This window comes from Rhincodon typus, chromosome 14, assembly GCF_021869965.1.
Source record: "Rhincodon typus isolate 14 chromosome 14, sRhiTyp1.1, whole genome shotgun sequence".
Lineage (NCBI taxonomy): Eukaryota > Metazoa > Chordata > Chondrichthyes > Orectolobiformes > Rhincodontidae > Rhincodon > Rhincodon typus.
Window position 1 is genome coordinate 47575016 of NC_063345.1, and position 22813 is coordinate 47597828.

General features: G+C 40.1%; 1 protein-coding gene across 1 annotated transcript in view; it reads right to left on the reverse strand.

The window, feature by feature from the left end:
• Positions 1–22813, reverse strand: part of drp2 (dystrophin related protein 2) — a 316071-nt gene that overhangs the window by 144096 nt on the left and 149162 nt on the right. The gene's annotated exons all lie outside the window — the stretch shown is intronic.

The window sequence follows — 22813 nt, forward strand, 5'->3', positions numbered from 1 at the left end:
ACTGAAAAGTAACATTCTGAACAGGACAAGAATCAGAAGAATCATCTCAGCAGCACTTGTGAACAGCAACCACTGAAATGCTTTCTCAGTTTTTCCTTCTGTCCACAACCCATGTTTTTTTTCCTGTCTGTGTGCATGAGTAAAGGGGATTTTATGAGTGAATTATAGATTAATTAGTACCGATTAGTACCAATTAATATATACCGATGGTTCGTAACTATCTATAGCTAGAGTTTGATTGCTTGTTATAAATAGGTATTTTTTAAGTACAGAAACCTGGTCTGTGACTTCTGTCAAATTGGATCTAAAAGATAGGCAAACTAAGGAACTTTGTATAGTTTTAAAAATTTTTAACATTAGTGACAGCTCTGGGAATACTGGGGCCTGATTTGCAGCATGTTATCCCAACGAGCTGTGATAGGGTAAGATAAGGTTTTATTCCTTAAAACAGAGGAAGCTGATTGCTGACTTACTTCAGGTATACAAAATAATGATCGACTTGGATAGAATGGACAGGTCATTTACCAAGAGGCACTGATTTAAAGTGATTGATAGAAAGATTAGTCCTTTTCTCTCAAGCGGTGGAAAGTTTCTGGTATTAGCTGCCCAGCTCGGTGGTTAGGTGGCTAGCCTCAACTCATTTAAATGAAACTTGGATAAGTACCTAATGTGTTACAGATCAGGTACTGGAAAGTGGGATTAGAATGGACAGCAAGTTTATTCAGTGGGGCAACCAGATGGGCTGAATGGCCTCTTTCTGTGCTTTAGTTTTTCTTTGGTTCCATTTCCTGTTGAATATAAAATAATTCAAACAGATCGGACAAGTTCCACAGTCAATTTCCTTCCAGTTTTCTGTATGCAGCATGGAGTTATAAATCACAAGGAATAATTACTTCGAAGGCACAGTGGAAGTTTAAGGCATTGTATGAATTATGTCAATATCTGTTTGTGTACTGAAGTTTATTAGTTTTAATTGGGCAAAGGGTCAGGGCAAAAAAAGCATGCAGACATCAGAAAGACAAGAATATACATGTAACAAAACAAAGTATATTTGAGAGGGTGTATTGCGTATGGGATGACTATTCACCTTAAAGGATTGCAGAAAGATATAGTACTTTGGGAATGTATTACACTCAGGAGAAAGCTGATAGAAAGGAAGTTTCAGTCTTACATTATAGTACAAACACAAAATGAGGAAAGGTTACTTGATCCACTAAACCCTAGGTACCCACCTGTGATGAAATCTGCAAAATATAAATTTAACTTACATTATTTATTCTAAATCAAAATGATTTAATTCTGGTCTCCAGCTCTCCACAGACATTCTGTCATGATATGACGAAATAAGAAATGTTTAACTAACCATTAGCAGAAATGATGTTGCTTTAGCCACAGAATAAACATTAACGAAAATTAGTGACAAACATCACAATACTAATTCAGACTTTTCAACACAAACAGTGCACAAATATTGCTGTAGGGGACATGGAGCTTACAATGTGTGACGAAGCAAGGAATATGGGAAGTATAGTATGCACTGTAGATGTGGGCCATCAATTTGATTTTACTTTGAAATTTTCTTGAACCCAATTATGCACTTGGAGCTATAATGATGATAAATGTTCACAACACCAATTAATGTAATTGTCAGTAGACAAAGGCCATCTTCTGAAAGAATATACAGGCATGTATTCTTCAAATGTTCATTTCTAGAGCAATTGCAAATTGTAATTTAAGACCTCAGCTATTAATTATCCTTAAATGAATGTTATCATCTATAAGAAAGGGAAAATCAAACTTAGACTAGTTGGAGGAAATTATTTTTTCACAGTTTAATTTATTATCTTTATTACAGTAATAAGTAATCTTACCCCCACATTGCTTGCCAGTATGTGCCCAACTTGATTTTCAACTGTGCTGATTTTTGCTCCCTTCCTGGCATCCTATTAACACCTTCCATCTTGATTGTGGTATGTTCCTGTGGCTCCCATTTGACAGACCTGAGTCCTTGGTCTGCTATTTGAGGTTTGCTATGCCTATTTGGAGTAGAAATGCAACAGTGTACTAATGTGCCTCTTGGCTTGCTGTAGCTATGTGCTACCATGAAGCATTCACGACAGGCACCCATCTTGTGGCTAATTCACGAAGGACACAGCACAAAAAGACTGTTAATCCTGTCAGCTTGTAACATGTGTCAGAGTGGAGATGAGGTTGAGTGTTGAAGAGTTGCATGGAAACACAGCTATTAAAAGGGAAGCAATGGACTAGTGGTGTTATTGCTAGACTATTAATCCAGAGACGCACTAATGTTCTGGGAACCCAGGTTATAATCCCACCATGGCAGATCTGCTAGGATCTGACCAGTTATCAGAAAAAAGGTGTTCAGTTGCCAACAACTATGTGATTGGTTTTCAGCTAGCTGAACAGTTTGGACCTGTGAACGAGATACAGAGAAGCCTTTGGACCACCACCTGCTCAGGAGCTCGCTCTATTATCCACAGTAAAAGCTACTTTAAGCATGAAGAAAAACAATTTAGTTTGATGAAAGCAAATAAACTTAAAAAAAAAGCTTATAAGATAATTGCCACAGAGCTGTCAGAAGACAGTTCTGACAAATCAAGCCTTGTTACAAAAGGGATGTTGGATGAAGTTTCAGACAATTCAATCTTTACCTTTTAGCATCAAATCTAAAAGATTAAACTGGCTTGTAATTATTGCAAAAACAGCAGAATGAGAGCATTAAACAAATATGAAATGATAGATAAACACTGGTGCTTTGTGCAACATTAGAACTTCACAGACCTGTGTAAAGCTACACATGATGGTAATGGAAAAATGAAACTCTTAAAGATAATATGAAGCTCTGACAGAACGATGTTCACCCCAAGAATACAAATTAATCTGAGAACCCAATGCGACAGCAAGATTGGAATTCCAGATTTTAGACATAATTCTATAGATGCTGATCTCAACAGAAGTAAATTGAAAGCTCAGACTAGTAACCCTAAATATGCTGGAAGACATTTACAGTGGCTCGTAAAGATATCAACAGATGAACAGACAAACAAACATTGTGTGATGGAAAGGATCCGACTGTAGGATCACAGAGGCATCTTGATGCAGAATGTAAAGATTACCTTGCCAGAAACAGCAAATTAAACTAAAGAAAGGATGTGTCTAAGGCAAGAGAGGCAGTTGAGAAGATTTTAAACCAGCATCATAGAGCACATCGCTCTAAACAGTGGATAATGGAGGAAAAGCCAACAACCCACATGTATGCCATGCTTGTAAAAAGACTGATAAAAGAGGAATTAATTAGAATAATGAACTGTTTTGTGAATGCATGTTAACAATTGCGTGCATAGTAGGTTACCTGGCTAACGCCATGTAAATGAAACACATGCATTCTTTTCATGTAAAAAGGGAGATGTTTAGGATAGAAATGCAACACTGCACTAATGTGTCACCTGGCTTGCCATCGACATGTGATGTGTACCATGAGACACTCAATGCAGTCATCCATCTTATAGCCTGTTCAATAAAGGTGTAGTTCAAACAAGGTTGCTGTCCTGTGAGCTTATAACAATGCCTTAGCTCTCTCTTGCAATTTCTCCCAAACCTTTATTTCTTTTAATATCTTTTTAAAAAGGGTAAACACAGGAAGGATGTTCCTGATCTCAGCGGAATCCAGAACCAGTGGTCACAGTCTGTGGAGGATATGGAGAAGACTGAGATGAGGAGAAATTTCTTCACCCAGACTGTGGTTGAGGTCAAAAAATCGAATGTTTTCAAGATGGAGTTAGATATGGTTCTTAGGAATCAAGGGATCAAAGGGTATAGGAAGAAAGCAGGAACAGCGTACTGAGCTGAATGATCAGCATTGATCATTTAATCGTAAAGCAAGCTCAAAGGAACTAATGGCCTACTCCTGCCCCTATTTTCTATATTTCTATGTTAATAGTTGGACTTGGACTTTGGATGACATTGAGCCTTTATGCCATCTAATCTGCTCCGTCATCTCCAAACTCATGTAGGCATGATGTACTGAGGTAAATATTTCAGTGTGTGTAGTGATGAAATTAATTTTGATGATTTCATTTATTGAACACTCTTTCTGTCACAGCCTCTATAACAATATATATCACTGAACCATGAACTGATATTTCAGTGCACTTGTTCAAGATCCAATCTGTATTTGAGGTAAAAAGAATTCTGTGAATATTATTTCCAACAGTCTTTAGCAGATTGAACAATGCAGTTTCTATTACAAAATTGGAATGTGTATTAGAAAGAACTCAAAATACATCAGCTGGGGAATAATGTGTACAGAGGTAAAAAAAAGATCATGTGCGTAATCGGATGATAAAGTATTTTGGGCTTACACAGAACTTGTCGTTTTAAATCCCATTATCAGTCTGACCTATAGGGTCTGTGCAGCATGTTTAAAGAAAGACAGTATGCAGTGATGAAAATACTGATCTCCAGCAGACGTTCGTTAATCCTTTTGAATGAGACTGCCTCATCTTGTGGAAGAATAATATGGATTCCTTCCACAGAATTATGCAAGTTAATGTCTATTGCAATCAAGCTATCCAACAACAATAAAGTAAGATACTAAATTCTCCCATGTTCCTAGCTGAGGGGCTAATAAATAGTTTTGAGATTCTATCTTCAGGCGGTTAGGAACTGTCATTTGTGGTACTTGTTACATGTCTAATATGTTTAATACAGAATAGCACTCATAGAAACTGTGAGTACATTCTGCAGTTAAGATAAGCATGCCTTCCTTACCCTGTTATGTACCTTTCTTCTTCGCTGCAATTCCCCAACTCTCAATGGACAATTGTGTTTGTTGGAGCAGGATCAGCACCTCAACTAACGCTAATGCTGAATTCATCAAGGCCTTAAAAGGTCATGCTGGAAATGGAACACTTTATTCCATTGTTAACATCAAACATTGGCAGCTCAGATATAACAGAGGTTACATTCAGAGCAAATTTCTTGCTCTACTGTCTCTCAAGCAGTACTCACATGTTGCAAGCATGGGTTGGACGCACATTAAATCTACTGTCACTTTGCTCAACAATGGACAATTGTATTAATTATATCAGTTTGATACAATGGGCAGTGTTCTAACCCATGCATCAAAAGTGACAAGTTTGATCTTAGCTCCAGGATTTCAGCACATCATTTAGGATGACATTTCAGTGCCAAATCAAGATCACAGTGACCTTGTTGGAAATGCCATTGCTTGAGATTAACCAAGGTTGTCTCTGTTTGTCCAGGTGGCTTTCAAGCATAAAGGATGGATGGCCCAATTTAGTTAAGAACAAGGTAGATGCCCCCAGCAAGACTACGGAAGGCATTTTAACTGGTCATCGACTCAGTGCTGTTTGGAGATATTACTGCTAATTTGTGTATCTGCAAATAGAAACCAAGAGGATGCCAAGAGGAAGAAGAATACCTCTTCCAAGTGTTCAAGGATAATGGATATCCAAAGAACTGGGTCAGGAGATGCCTACAGGAACAGCATCAGAAAGATTCTACACGCCCCGACACACTCATCACACTACCCTACATCAGGAACACGTCAGAACTCACCACAAGACTCCTACGACCGCTAGGCATCAGAGTGGTACACAAGCCCACATCAACGCTACGACAAGTGCTCACCTGAACTAAAGACCCACTCCCCTCCATGGACAGGACCAATGTTATCTACAAGATCCCCTGCAGAGACTGCGAGAAACACTACATCGGACAAACAGGAAGGAAGCTAACAACAAGAGTACATGAACACCAACTGGCTACAAAAAGACACGACCAATACTCACTCATCTCAATCCACATGGACAAGGAGAACCACCACTTCGACTGGGACAACACCAAGATCATGGGACAGGCTAGGCAGAGACAAGCACGAGAATTCCTGGAAGCATGGCACTCCACGAAGCAGGCTATTAATAAACATATTGAACTCGACCCCATATACATTTCACTACGGAGGAAACCCAGAAGTGAGGCAATCCATCGCAACGGACCCCAGATTTTAAAAACCAGGTGGGAAAACACACCGATGCTTCATCAGAGGCTGCACTGAGGATGTTACCAAGCACGGTAACGAAACATCTGCGGAACAACAAACCAGCTCAGTGAACCAACCAACCTCAACAACCACAACCCGAGCTACAGATCTACTCCAAAACCTTAGAAATAGAAACCGTATCATGGAAAAGCCTGAGAACATACTCAGAAAATAAATAAATACAAGCTCATGGTTCCTTTTGCATGTCAAACATCCATAAGGTCTCTCTGACTAGGACCAAACATTAAACACTTTTTTCTAAAAACTGTGCCCATTTGCAACAGCTTGGTCTTGTCTTGTTCTTGCTGTTCCCTAATGTAATAATCTGCAAAGAAAAAGGACGAAAGAAATGTAAAATACTATATAAAATGAGTCTTTACATTTATGTAATCATCATTTGTGTTTCTTACAAAATGTGTGATGGATCCAGCATAAAAGTGAGTCAGGCCTTTGACTTCAGCTATTACTTGTCTGTTTAAATTGGTGGTATCATGATAATTAAAAGTTCAGGATTGCTTGAGAATAAAACTGAGTCTCTCCTTTATTGCAGGAATGTTATTAACTGCTGAAAGAATAATTATGCCATGGCACTAACAGGGTGAAGGAAGAGACATGGATTCACAACCATGTTGTTAAGCCATGCTTTAAACTGCAAAATCGTCCCTCAGTTACTTGTGTAATTTCTCACAACAGTTGAGAATCAGATTACCTGCCCAGTTTCTTTGCTGAGTATGGCAGGCAATGGTATAGACTTAACCAGAAGAAGAGAAAAATACAATTTTAGTTGCACACATGAAAACAACTATTGTTTAACCATAAGAATAAATTGGATATTGCATATAATGGGTGGATACCCCATTGTTCCTTAAGGCTCTGTTTACAAGAATAATTGTAAGGATTTTCAGCAATGCAACTCCTATCACCCAATATTAACATCTTTTAATGTTTCTTTTACTTGAAAAATTATTTTCAGAAGACAGGCTGCAGATGTTAGATAGGAGGGAGAAATTGATCTTTGGGCTCAGCTCTACCCTTCCTTTGTGATGTGCATGTAAAAGTGCAGTAAGGCACAGCTGGTGTGGAGTATCCTCAGTGGATGGGGAATGCCAGGGGAAAGCTTGTTCAGTTTTGGGATAGTGGTAATCAACAGTTGGCCTCCCCTTCCTGATTCCCTCTGTTTTCTGTCCTGCAAGTGTTCAAAAATTGAGAAAATTCCAAAGGATGAACTTGTTTGTCATATTAGTTATACTTCATAGTGGTCTGATTGCCACTTTAATTGCTTCATCATATTGTTTACATGTTGCAAGTGACAAAACTATGGTTCTCTGAGGTCCCTTTCTATTTCTCCTTCGTCAAATCACTCCCGTTCATTAGATAGATATTTCAACCAATGTAAAAAATGTCACATTTATAATATTGAACTTCATCTGTCATCTGTCAGCCCAACTGCAGAACTGTTTTAAATTCTTCTATAATTTTTCTTGTTATATCCTCTACTGCCACAGCTCTCACTGATTTTAGACTAAATTTAAAACAACAGATGAAGAGGAAGATGATCGTTTTGCTGACAGATGGTTCCAGATGTGATCGAGCAGAGATATTGTGTTATGGTTAGCTGGGGACTGTCATTGAGTCATGTAATGATTTCATCTAAAAACACATTATTTTCAAGCCATTCAAGCTGTGTTCTTTTCGAGTTAGAACAAAATGCTTTCCAGTATTACTAAGCTGCAAGTCAAGAAATCAGTTCTTGAGAAATCAATGAAACAAAAAATTTTAGAGATCCTAATCACATATCCCCCTGTAAGATGAAAAGCTAAAACCAAGAAAACATATAATTTTGTTACTTTTACATCTACCTGTATCTTGTACCAGGATACATTATAATATGGCATTAAATTCACATTGTCTGCACCTTATGTAACAGAACAGAAACTTGTCATCATTATGACATGCAGAAAAGTAGCCAAGTATCCCTCCACATGTTGTCAAAAAATTGCAAGGACAATTAGCTCAGGACAGTTCTGGCACAGGGATTATATGGCTAAAAACACCTTTCTAATGAACTTTATTGCACTACGTCTATTTTATTTTCTTTTCATTTTCCTCTCCTGATATAAAAATAACAGGTTCACTCATTTACAGCTGCCTGTTGAGAAATCATTTTACAACTCCTAAGGATTCTTCACTGAAAAACTAGTGTAACTGAAGACATTTAGTCCAAATGGACTATTATCTGGCAGGATCCTATTGACCACCATAGCAATGAAAAGAGTCATTACTTTTATAGCCAAGACATTTCAACACTTGCGGGAGGATAAAAGAGGGGAAGAGGGAGGAATGTGAATTGAAAGTTAACAAAAAGTAATGGCAATTTACAGTTGAGAGAAGTGCCATTCAGAGGAGAGTAGCACTGAATTGAGGAAAGCTGCCAATGAATTGGTCAGCAGAGCATAAAATTATGTAAAGCCAACACAATGTGCACAACAGAGGCAACAGAAGAAAATGAAATCTTTTTATAACAGCAGAGAAATCAGAAAATAGTCAAGAATCATCTTGACTCCTCATTACAAAACACTAACATGTCATTATGAATTTACAAGAATATCTTAGAATAATTTCCCCCAATTATCTTGTGATTTTATGCTAGGATTTGTTACCTACATGTTTCAAAAATCAAAGCAACATCCAACATTTTGAGAGTGCTGAGATCAAAGCTATCAAGGATTACTTAACTTGTTACTTGCTGACTTAAAGAAGTAGAGTGCTTTTTACTACCATATTGATTCTGAAAGTCGATTGGCTTAAAAGGGTTAACCTGGAAGTTTTGAAATAGCTCTGCCCACTGATACATAAATGCTGTCTCAAGGCAGGCAGGACATATGATGAGTCATGGCTGCAGCATCTGTGAGTTTCTTGGATGCAGAATGATACAGGACAAACATGTCTGCGGTAAATATTTGCAGCTCGAGCAGTATTGGCACTATTAGAGTTTATGAGCTGGAGACCAAGCTCCAGACACTGACATATTAGGGAGGTGGAAAGTTAACTGAACATTTTATATCAGGAGGTGGCTGCACCCCACAGGATTGGGACTTTTGTAATAGAACCATAGAATTTTACCGTACAGAAGGAGGCCATTCAACTCATCATGACTGCAGTGGCTCCCGAAAGAGCTACCCAGCTAGTTGCACTCTCCAGCCCCATCTCCATAGCCCTCTGACTTCAATTTCAAATATATATCCAGCTCTCTTTTGAAACCACCTATGGAAGCTGCCTCCACCACACTCCCAGGCAGCACAATCCAAATCCCAACAACTCTCTGAGTAAAGAAGTTTCTCCTCATTTCACTCCTAGCTCTTTTGCTGCCAAACTTGAAATTGCGACATCTAGTTACTGATAGTACTGATATACCTTCTAATGGAAACAGAATACCCTTCTTTACCCTGTCAAAATTGTTCCTTATCCTATATTGTGGCTTCCAATAGTTTTCCCACTAATGATGTCAAACTGAGGGTCTGTACTTTCCTGGGTTATCTTTGCCCCTTTCTTAAACAACAGTGTCATGTTTGCAACCGTCCAGCCCCTCCGGACTAATCCTGTGTTCAGAGAGGCCTGGGAAATTTCTGTCAATGGCTCCACAATTTGCTCCATAACTCTCTGTACTCTAGGGTGTGTCCCATATGAGCCTGGGGACTTCTCTACCTGGAGTACTGCCAGCCTTTTTAGCACCTCTTCTTTATCTATCATCATACTGTTCAGTTGCCCAATGTCCGCGTTTTCAACTGGGCCATCGTCACCATCCTCTAATTTGGTAAAGACAGCAGCAAAGTATTCATTTAATACCTCTGCCGTACCTGTTGCTTCAGTGAGAAGATTTTCCTGCTTGTTCCTTATGGACCCACTCTATCCTTCACTAATCTTTTACTATTAATATGCTTGAAGTACATTTTACTATTTGTTTTAGCGCTGTATTGTTTGGAACAAGTCAGCCAGGTGTGCCTCATAGAACATGAGGTCTCTGATTGGGGCTATTAATCTGGTCCAATCAAGGAGCCTTGACTGACAGACAAGACCTGGAGTGTCAGATATCCTGTTCACTCCGAGAGCTGGCTCTGAGGGAGCTGGATCAGTTCAAGGACTCTCCACTCGTAAATAAAGGGTGGCTTGGTGACAGGATAGCAGCCTCTGTGGAGTTACTGCAGTGCAGCCTGCCGTCCTTTCTTCATGCTTCCTCTTATTTCAGCCTTAGCCTCTTTCTTGCATTTGAGATACATTTACAGTTATACCTTTCCTGACAGCTTACAATGAAGCACTTTAGAGGATGCAGAGAGCTCAGTATTTGAAATTGTCCAAAACTGGAGGTTCTTTCTGTTTGTTTGGATATAGTGAGGGCTTCAGTGTGGATGAGCTAACTGTCCATGGCACTATGTTACACGAACCATTCAAGTAAGGGGAGTGAAAATGAATGTAATGGGATTAGGGGATAGTATAGTGAGGAGATTGACCCAATTTGCATATGATCTAGAATGTGATATTCCCTACTTGGGACCAGGATTCAGGAAATCAGCCCAAGCCTGGACAGAAACTTGCATTGGAGGAAGAGGATCTAGTTGCCATGGTCCATGTGATACCAATGACATAAGAGGGACTAGGAAATAGGTTATTTTTCAAAAGTATGAGGAGCGAGCAACAAAATTGAGAAGTAGAACCTCAAAGATAATAATGTTTGGATTATTATCTGAGCCATGTGGCAATTGACAGAGGGCCTATACAACTACTGAAAGGAATATGAGGCTGAAAGTCTGGTTTGAGTGAACTGGGTTCTGGTTCGGAGTCACTGGCACCACTATCGAAGAAATTGGGGTGGCCTGCACCTGGACTGTGCTGGGACCGTTGCTCTAGCAAGCTATTTAACCAGGGAAGTAGAAGGGCTTTAAGCTAAACAATTGGGATGAGGAATTGAGCTTGGATAAATATAGCAAATTAAGGGGTGGAGTTAATGTCGGAGAGCAAACTAATGATATGGTAAATGAAGGTCAGAGAATGTCAAAAACAAATAGGGAGAAATAAAACCTTAATCGTGCAACAACTGGATTTTACAAAGATAACAAAAAGGCAATATCAAAGGCTCTTTCTCTGAATGCGTGTACCATTAATGACAAAGGAAAGAAATTCATGGCACAGTTTGAAGTAAGTAATTACGATATGATTGCCATTATGAAGACATTGGTGCGTGATGGTAAGGGTTAGGTCCTAAACATTCAAGAAAAATAGGAAGCTTGGTAAAGCTGGAGGGGTAGCACTATTAATTAAGGATGATGTTGATGCAATAGTTAGAGATAACTTTGATTTAGGATAACAAGATGTAGAATTGGTTTGGTTAGTTGCAAGGAGTAATATGGGAAAGAAATCATTAGTGGGAGTGGTCTACAGACCATCTCAGACTATCCACAATGTAAGTTGAAGCATACAAGAAGAAAAATTGGCTTCTTGTGATAACAGCAATTTTAATCTATATATAAACTGAAAATACTCAGATTGGCAATTTTAGCCTGGCTGAGGAGTTTGGAGAATGCTTATATGCTAGTTTCTTTCCCAATTGATTCCATCAATCAGAGAGATGGTTACATTAGATGTGGTATTGTGTAATGTGATAGGATTAATTAATAAACTCAGAGCAGGAGACAACAATATGATTGCATTTTATATCCAGTTTGAAAGAAATGAAGTTGGATCTAAGACAAACATTTTAAATAGATTTAAAGGCAACGCTGTGGCATGAAAGCTGAGCTAGCTGAAGTGAATTTCATGGATGATACGAAAATTGGGGGGTGGTAAATAGTGAGAAGTATGGCCTTAGACTACAGGAGGATATAGACAGGCTGGTCAGATGGACTGATCAGTGGCAAATGGAATTCATTCCTGATAATTGTGAGGTGATGCACTTGTTGAATGATAGGAAACCCTCTGAGGATCAGAGGGACCTTGGCGTGCATGTACACTGGTCCCTTACATTAGCAGGATAAAGTGGTTGAGAAGGCACTTGGGATATTTGCTTATTTTTTAGCCAAGGCATAGAGTTTAAGAGCAGGGAGGTTATGCTGGAACTGTAAGAAGAGATGGTTAGACCACGGCACAACGTGTGCAGCTTTGGAATCCACATTAAAGGAAGGATCTGATTTCAGTCGAGAGGGTGCAGAGGAGATTACCCAGGATGTTGCCTGGGCTCAAGAGTTTTAGTTATGAAGAGAGATTGGATAGACTGGAGTTATTTTTCTTGGAGCAGAGGAGACTGAGGTGGGGTGGGGGCGTGTGGTGTTACATGATTGAGATATAAGGTATTATGAGGGACATAGACAGAAACAAGAGATAACAAGGTGTAGAGCTGGATGAACACAGCAGGCCAGGCAGCACCAGAGGCGCAGGAAAGCTGACGTTTTGGGTCTGGACCCTTCTTCAGAAATGGGGGAGGGGAAGGGGACTCTGAAATAAATAGAGAGAGGGGGAGGCGATGATGGAAGGTGGATAGAGGAGCAGATAGGTGGAGAGAACACGGACGCTCCTCTAGGAGGCATAGATTTGAGCTAAGGGGCAGGAGGTTTAAAGGGGATCATAGAATTACAAGAGTGTGGAAGCAGGCCATTTAGCTAATCAAGTTCAAACTAACCCTCCAAAGACCATCCCACCCAGACCCACCTCAACCCTGTAACCCTTCATTTCCTATGACTCGTCCACCTAGTCTGCATATCGCTGGACACTATGGACAGTTCAGCATGGCCAATCCACTTAACCTGTGCATCTTTGCGACTGTGGGATGAAACCAGAGCACCTGGTGGAAACCCACACAGACACAGGGAAAACGTGCAAACTCCACACAGTCACCCGAGGCTGGAATCAAACCCAGGTCCCCGGTGCTGTGAGGTAGCAGTGCTAACCACTGAGCCACCGTGCCACCCCAAGTGATGTAGGAAGTTATTTTTTTCACCCAGAAAGTGGTGGGAATCTGGAACTCAATGCCTGTAAGTGTGGTAGAGGCAGAACCCTCATACGATTTAAAAGTATTTTGATGTACACTTGTGAAGTTAAGGCACACAAGGCTAGGTGTAAATTGCTGGAAAATTGGATTTGAAAATTTGTTTTGTCTGGTGTAGTGTCATCTGGCCGTAGGGCCTTTTTCTATTCCGTAGACCTCCATGACTCTATAACTGGCATGTTAGACCAGGCAAAAGATCAGTAGAGAAGCAGGAGCAGACATTTAAGGAGATATTTCACAATATTCAGAATAAGTATACAGCTAAAATGAAGAAACCTTTTAAGTGATAAGCCTACAATCTGTGATTAACTGAAGTTTTGGAATGCATCAAACTTAAGGAAAAAGAATAAAAGACCAAACAGGAGAATGAAATTACAGTATGAGAAAAAGCTAACGAGAAATGTGAAAATTTATAGCAATAGTTGCTGTAAGTATCTAAAACAAAAGAAGTAGTGAGTATAAATCCACCCAAAAGTTAAAACAGGTAGTTAATTGTAGATATTAAGGAAATGGTGAACGAATTGAACAAGTATTTTGCTTCTGTTTTTCACTATAGAATATACAGAAAACATTCCAGTAATAGCTGTGCTATGGACCAGGCCAGACCCCCTCAAAATATTTCAAGAAAGTAGCCTAGACCCTAAATTTTTCTTATTTTAAAGGTAGATGTGAAGTGTGTGTTCCAGGTGTGATGAAACCGGTCAAACCACTTGGCTTTGAGCAAAATACAGTTTATTTAAACACTGTCGTTAAAACATGAACAAAAGATAGTGGAATTTAGAATAACAACTATTGGCAAACTTAACCGAATACTCAATACAGTAACTTAACTAATTAACTGTTCCAATATAGTAACATCCCATAAACACGCCCCTTGGCAAAAAGGTAAATTCAAATACAGATTCTTACAGGCAGGAGGGAACAACATCCAGAGAGAGAGATTTTAGAGAAAGCCAGAGGAATCCTTTACTGAAGCTTGCAACACTTCTGGTACTCAAAACATCTTGTGACTGCTACAGCTGAAAAAACCTAGAAAAAAAACTTGAGACAACACAGTATGGAACTGGAGGAACACAGCAGGCCAGGCAGCATCATGAGGAGCAGGAAAGTTGATGTTTTGGGTCTGGACGCTTCTTCCAAAGTTTTCTGAAATCTTTCCTGCTCCTCCGATGCTGCCTGGCCTGCTGTGTTCCTCCAGCTCCACACTGTGTTGTCTCTGATTCCAGCATCTGCAGATCTTGCTATCTATAGAAAAAACCCTGAAATGGGAGAACTGGACTCGCCCCTCCCATTGTTGACATTTACTTTCTAAACACTTCAGTACCTCTGCCTTTACAACCTCTCTTCAAAGAAGTCCAGAACTAAATAACCTTTTTGAAGTGACATCATGGTCACACCTCTCCCTTTAATAAAATGAACCATCAATGTACAAAGATGGCTTCATTTTAAAACCCTTATTCTTAGTCAATTAGTACACTACAATACATATACATTACATTGACTCTAAACATGCAAACGTTCACTACTACATTCTAATCCAGTCCATTTACTCCTGCCACCGAATGTCTCCATCTGTCTTTATCCAAGTCACAACAACGTGCCAGTGATTACATTTTCTCATCCTGCCACGCGTACAATTTTCAAAATGAATGGCTGCAATAATAAGCTCCATCTAAACAGTCTGGGATTTTAAAAGATAATACAGTGTGGAGCTGGAGGAGCACAGCAGGCCAGGCAGCATCAGAGGAGCAGGAAAGTTGACGTTTTGGGTTGGGATCCTTCCCAACTGAAACGTTAACTTTCCTGCTCTTCTGACGCTGCCTGGCCTGCTGTGTTCCTCCAGCTCCACTCTGTGTTATCACTGACTCCAGCATCTGCAGTTCTTACTATCTCTGAACTTTTAAATTATTCCAAAAACTTTAATGGGTTATGATCAGTATATACAATTGTCTCAGGCACATTACTGGCAATATAAATGTTGAAATGTTGCAATGCCAACACCAAGTTCAAGGTCTCCTTCTCAATTATGGAATATTTCTGTTGATGAATATTCAAATTCCTGGAGAAATATCCGATAGGTCTTTCTATCTTCTTGTCATCTTCTTGTAACAGCACCAATACCCACATCACTTGCATCAGTAGCCACCTTGAATGGTTTTGTGTAATAAGGTGTGGCTAATACTGGGGCAGTGGTCAACATAGCTTTCAGGCTGTCAAGTGCCTTCTGATAGTCTGCCATCCACGGAAATTTCTGCACTTCTTCAATAAGTAAGTCAGTGGAGCAACCGTACTGCTGAAATTCGGCACGAATTTCCGATAAAACCCACACAATCCCAGAAATCATAGTGCTGCTCTCTTTGTTGGTGGTATGGGAAACTGCCCAATAACCTTTGTTCTCACATTCCGTGGACTCATCTGTCCATGTCTGATAACATGGTCCAGGAGCATGACTTGGGCTTTAGCGAGTTCACTCTTAGGAAGTGGATTGAATAATTCTGACAAGTGCTGCAAATGTTCCTTCCAAGTGTGACTAAAAATCACCAGGTCGTCGACATATACAACAGAACACTTTATCTCCACTAGCAAAATTGCAAGTCTTTGATTTCTTGTCTACTTCCTGTTTCATCTTGTGCTGTGATATTTTTAAATGCTGTCTAGCCAACTCCCCTGTTTTATTTAATTGTTCCCTAAAATTTGACGCATAGTCCAAATATGTGGTCTCTGAATTCTGACTCACCAATTTCTTCTTAATTAATTTCAGTGGCCTCTTACCTCATGCCCAAAAACTAATTCAAAGGGACTAAATTTGGTCGATTCATTTGGTGCATTTGTAATTGCAAACTGTACAAACAGAATTCTATTGTCCTAATCATCTGGATAGTCTTGACTATGAGCTCTATAAGCTCTTAAAATGCTCTTTAAAGTTTGATGCCACCTTTGTAACACTTCCTGCCATTCTGGATAGTATGCAGTGGATTTGAATTGTTTTTTTTCCTAAGCTATCCTTAATTTCCCTGAATAATTTTGATGCAAAATTTGATCCTTGTATCTCTGTGGTAGTCCATATCGAGCGAAAAAATTGAGTAAAACTCTTCTACAATCCTTTTAGCTGTGAGATTGCATAAAGGAATGGCCTCTGGAAATCAAGTGGACACATCCAATGCTATCCACAAGTACTGATTCCCACATTTTGTTTTGGGTAGGTTTCCTATGCAATCAATTAAGACCCTTGTAAAAAGTTCCTCAAATGCAGTAATAGGTATTAGAGGTGCTGGTTTTATTACTGCCTGAGGTTTTCCAATTACCTGACATGTATGACTAGTCTGGCAAAATTCAACTACATCCTTATGCAGTCCAGGCTAGTAAAACTGTTTCTGTATTTTGACTTGGGTTTTCTTACCTCTAAATGACCCTTTTAAAGTGACAGCATTGTCACTGCTATAAATCAGGAAGTGGAAGGAAGATAGAAACTTGATGAAATTGCAATCAGTAGGGAAATGGTACTGAGCAAACTGATGGATTACAAGCTGTCAAGTCTCTGAGTCCTGATGAACCTCATCCGCTATTGGCTAATGAGGTAGTTGATGTGTTGGTGTCAATTTTCTAAAATTCACCATATTTTGGAAAGGTTCCATCAGACTGGAAAGTAGCAAATATTATCCCTCTATTCAAGAAGGGAGGTTATAGCTGGGCACTTTGAAAACTCTCAGCTACAGTTAACATAGCTTTCTGAAAGGGAAATTGTGTTTAACCAATTTCTTTGAAGGGCTAACAGACTGTCGATAAAGGCAGCCTGAAGAGAGACATACTTAGATACTTTAGGGGAGACGATGGCCTAGTGGTATTATCGCTGGACTGTTAATCCAGAGGCCCAGATAATGTTCTGGGGACCGGGGTTCGAATCCTGCCACAGCACATGGTGGAATTTGAATTCAATAAATATCTGGAATTAGCATTCTAATGATGACCATGAATCCATTGTCAATTGTCAGAAAAACCCATCTGGTTCACTAATGTCCTTTAGGGAAGAAAACTGCCATCCTTACTTGGTCTGGCCTACATGTGAGTCCACATCCACAACAATGTGGTTGACTCTTAACTGCCCTCTGGGCAATTAGGGATAGGCAATAAATGCTGCCTAGCCAGTGACGCCCTTATCCTGTGAATGAAACAAAAAATTTCCAAATGGCAAGTTGCCACATTAATAGTGATTGCATATGGTAGGAGCTCATGGTGTTGGCATTAACATATTATCCTGGATAGAAGATTGGCTGGCAACAAACAAGATTGTGCATAAATGGTTTCAGAGATAGGAGGAACTGCAGATGCTGGAGAATCTGAGATAACAAGGTGCAGAGCTAGATGAACATGGCAGGCCAAGCAGCATCAGAGGAGCAGGAAGGCTGACATTTCGGGCCTAGACCTTTTAGGGCCTTTTTATGATTTGCAAGATGGGCAAGTCGAATCCAATGGGAGTATATGCTGGGGTCTCAGATTTTTACGATTTATATGAATGATTTAGATGAGGGGAACAAAGGCAGCTAAATTTGCAGTCAACACCAAGATGGGTAGAGATATGTATTGTGAAAAGAGCAAAAGGAGATCGTAAATGAAATTAGATAGGATCCGTGGGCAAAAATCTGGCAGGTGGAATATAAAGTGGGAAAATGTGAAACTTCATTTTGGCTGGAAGAATCAAAATCAGAGAATTACTTAAAGAACAATTGCAAAATTCCATTGTGCAGATGAATTTAGGTATTTTAGTGCAGGAGACAAAAGAGACAGAGTTAGTGCGCAGCTACAACACATAACTAACAAGGCTGATAGATTATTCTTTATTATGAAAGGAATTGAAAATAAATGTTAGGATGATATGCTTCAGTTATACAGGGTGCTTTTGAGGTCACATCTCAACTATTGTGTGCAGTTTTGGATTCCTTATTTAAGAAAAATGTAAATGCATTGGGGTGGTTCAGAAATTAAAAAAAAATCATAGTGCTGGAGAAACTCAGCAGATCTGGCAGCATCTGTGGTGAGAAAAACAGAGTTAACGTTTCAAGTCCAGTCTGATTCTTCTTTGGAAGTGGGGAGGTTCACAGATAGTTACCAGATTGGTACTTGGAATGAGCGGGTTACTTGAAAAGGAGAGATTGTATAGAGTAGACTTGTTGCCACTGGACTTTAGAAGAGTGACTGATTAAAATATAAAGGATCCTGAACTTTCTTGACAAGGTGAATGTGGAAAGAATGTTTCCTGTTGTTGGTGAGTCCAGGACTAAGATCATTATCTAAAAATTAATGCCTGTCCTTTTAAGCACATAGGGGCTTGAACGACATAGGCTATGGAGAGAAATGTGGCCATACTGTGTGAGAAGCCCAGTAAGTCAATCTTGACATCAGGAAATCTCACTGCATTTTTCTGTCCTTTTGGGAGTCGAGATGAGAATTTTGCTAGGTAGTGGTGTGTTGACTGTTAAGTGTGATTATTACTTGTTTATTAACTTTATTAACTGCACATTTTGCCTTGTTAACATGCAGCTTTCTATCCTACCAGCCAGTGCGATCAAACTAGACGCTGTGAATTCTTGACATTGATATTGGGGCAGGTACCTTGGCGACTTCAGCTCACTGCTGACTGTGAAAGGCCTCCATGTTGGTTCCCACACAACAGCATCTCAGGGCACGATCCATGGGTGCCAACTGCACACACCCCTTGTTCATGGTCACTCGTTTTCAATAATTGCCAACCTCTTAGGGTCCTCACTGATTCACTGGCAGGCTGCTTCGGCTGCACAGATTTGCATTGCAGGGTGCACTGGCAACCAGCACTGAAAGGCTGTTGCAACAAAACTTTGCCCACAGGGATGGGCACCCAGCTTACAGATTGGAGCAAGTTGCATCTCAGAGCTCCTCACTTGCTCCTTCAGCATTTGTTCACTTGGCACCTAAATGCATGTTCACCCCCATTTTGCCTTGTGCTAGTTAACAGTCCTCAGTCGGGGGACTGTACATCTTGCTGCATGGCATCATACTACATCGATCTCGTACCTACATCACGTACAGGCAGCTTACACTTCAAACACATATGTGTGCAGCTAACAAGAGCCATGTCTGAAAATCTTAGAGGAGTGAGTTCATGAGAATATTGCTTAGGATGGAGTATTTTAATCATGTTCTTTAAAATGCCACCAACAGGTGCAGAATGAAACAACAGTATATTCATTCAATGTGGAAAACATGTTCCACAATCCTTCAATTTATGCAGAGTTACAGCAGAATGTAACTCACTCTACAAGGAACAACTGTCACATACTCCTGAACAACTTACAGCCCCCATTATTATTAGCATGGGGGGATCTGTATTGACCCAAAAACTCTGCGGCACATCCTGTCAGTCAATCTTCTCCTCTATCAAACAACATCTGTTGCCATATCCTTTCTATTCCTGTCACAACAGGAATGATTCATTGCATGACTTCACCTGACGAAGGGGCTGCGCCGCAAAAGCTTGCGATTTCAAATAAACTTGTTGGATTATAACGTAGTGTCGTATGACTTCTGGCTTTGTCCACCCCAGTTCAACACCAGCACATGCACATCATGAACTCCTGACAGCCCTATGCATGAACACTCTATCTCACAGTTGAGTGTATTGCTGCACATTTCTCCTGCACTTGGGGCTTCCAATCAGATCCTTGCTGCCACTGGGAAGTCTCAGTAATATATCACATTTGATGGAACATCTGCTTCATTAATGGCTGCAATGCGACTTGTTTATACAATAGCCTGGTTAATCTATATGACTTTATCTTTGACAAATGCAAGAAGATTATCAACACAGTCAAGAATTTAAACTATTTTGCCACTTCTCACATTCCAGGAAATCAACCAGTAGCTTTTGTTGGACAATATTTAGTTTCCATAACGTTTCCTTGACAAATATATACATTGAGATATTACACCAGATTAAGAGGCAGGTACCTCCATCCTGCATGTAAGAAAAATTATTTTACAATTTGTGGGAGCCCATTCTTTCAATGTTACGGGTTTAAACCTTAAATGGCTCACAGACGGTGCATACAAGCTTCCCCTGTTAATGATAATAATAGCTTGCAATTATACAATGCTTATAACATTAAAAGACTAAAGGCACTTGACAGAGGTCAGTAGCAGAAAGATACTGAGCCAAAGAAGCAGATGTTACTACTGACCAGAGTTTGGGAGTTCCAGCAGTCCTCTGGCCAATACAGTCAAAAAGTTATAGAGTTGTTACAGCACAGAAGAAAGGCGCTTTGGCCCAGTGTGTCCAAGCTGGTTATCAACCATCCGTCTATTCTAATCCCATTTTCCAAAACTGGCCTGTAGCCTTGTATGCTTTGTCTTTTCACGTGCTCATCTAATACTCCATAAATGTTTAGATGGTTCCTGTGTCTACCACTGGTTTAAACAATGAGTTAATGTTCCCTTGAAGTTAGATGGTGCAAGCTGAGCACAGATCAACCTTTTTAAATCACAGGGAGTAATCTTTATACCTGTATTTATTCCAATACTTTTGATTTAGAAAATGCACTTGCAAAATAATGTAACATTTTTACCTCAATAGGCCACATACAACAGCAAAGAAATCAGAGGGTACAATGTTTCTGGTGCCTCATCCATACAGCCGGGCGGCCTATCCTAAAATCACAAAATTTGTCTTCTCCTGTTATGTAACATCCAGTCCATCCTGTTTTGCTAGGTCTCCATACAACATTTTAACTAGTGCCATACCCCTGTCTTCTCTCTATTGCCTTGTAAATTCTTCCTTTTTAAGTAACAATCCAATTGTTACTGCCTCTAAATCCCTGTCAGGTAGTATTTTCCTGATCCTAACCACTCACTATTTGAAAAGACTTTCCTCGTGTCACTTTTGATTCTTTTGTAAATTCATTTAGTTCCGGTTCTTTTGTTCTCAATCCTTCCATTGGGAACAGCTTTTCTTCACATATTCTATCCAGACCCCCTCCTGATTTTTAAAGGTTTCAGGACCCTGAAGCAACCTCGCATTGATGTAGCTGATCCCCACAGCACTGAGTATAAATTCCACAGTGAGGGCGGTGTTTGAACACTCTAGAATGAGGCAGAAAGTTTTGAAAGCATGTGGCAAATAGTCTCAGCTTTTCCAATCTATCTACATAACCAAAGCTCCATGTTGCTGCTTCCATTCACGTGAATATTTTCTGCACTTGCCTTCGAATGCCCTCACATCTTTTCTAAAGTGTGACATTCAGAACTGGTTGAAACACTCCAATTGATGCCAAATCAGTATTCTACATAAGTTTAAAGCAACTTCATTGTTTTTGTACCCTATTAATAAAACCTATGACGCTGCAGTGCACTCTCAAGCTGCCCTGCCACCTTCAATGATTTATGCATAAATAAACATTGGTGCCCATGCTCCTGTACTTTCCCTGGAATTACACTTCAGTTATATTGTCTCTCTGTAATCTTACAATCAAAATGAATCATTTGACGCTCCTCTGTATTAAATTTTTGCCACTTGTCCACCTCTTCCACTAGTCTGAGGAACTTGCATTGACCACTACTCTCTGTTTCCTGTCACTCACCCAATTTCATACCTGTGTCCTTTCTACAATTTGCTCACAGTTGCCTGGAGCTCCTGGTGGATAGGGTGCTGAACAGAAGGGCCATCCTTTATTCACATGACTGCCAGAGGAGATTCTGCCAGCCTGGTCCAAAGTTGCCACCAGTGTCAGTGTGGTGTCCACGGCCCAGAGGAACAAACAGTGAAGGAAGAACGTTAATGAGCTTCTATGATCTGCAAGGCTTGTTGCCACCACCTCCTCTCTGCCTACCTCACACTCATTTAATCCCTGCTATTGCATCCATCTCCTGCCAGATCTCATGATCTGTCACACTTTCTATTGTATGCAGCATCTTACCTTAATTGTGCCATTCAAACCTTACCCCAGACTACTAACACTGCATGCCCTCTGCACAGCCTGCTCATTCAATCAGGACATCTCAACTAATTTTCCCCACTTGCACTGAGCAATATCAGCTATAACAGCTACTTCTATCTCTTCAATCCTTCTCTCTGCCGTATTCCAGGAGAAAACAGCCCACAACAGGGCAGAGAAAACCAAGATGTGCAGTGGAGTGCCTGACATTTGTCTCTTCATATCCCTTCATGTCCCAGCAACCAAGGAAGACTCATAGAATCATGAAATCCAATGCAGAAAGAGATCACTCAGCCTATTGAGTCTGCAATGATCCTCTGAACAGCAACCCACCCAGACACATCCTGCCACCTTATCCCCGTAACCTTGCAATTCCCATGGCTAATTCACATAACCTGCTTATCCCTGGGCACTGCAGGACAATTTAGCATGGACAATTCACCTAACCTGCACATCTTTGGACTGTGGGAGGAAACTGGGCCACTCAGCAGACACAGGGAGAACATGTAAACTCTACTCAGTCACAAGGATGGAACTGAACGCTGTGAGGTTCAATTTGAAGTCCTGTGTTGGTCTCCCATTATCACCATTCTGAATGCATTCTTAACATGCCCAAACTTCTCTTCCAATTTGGCATCTCATTCTTCCACTTATCTCTTGTGGACACCAATGGCATTTCACAGTCTTGAAAAGACCACCCCTTTATAATACCATCTCTGTCCCCAGCTCTGA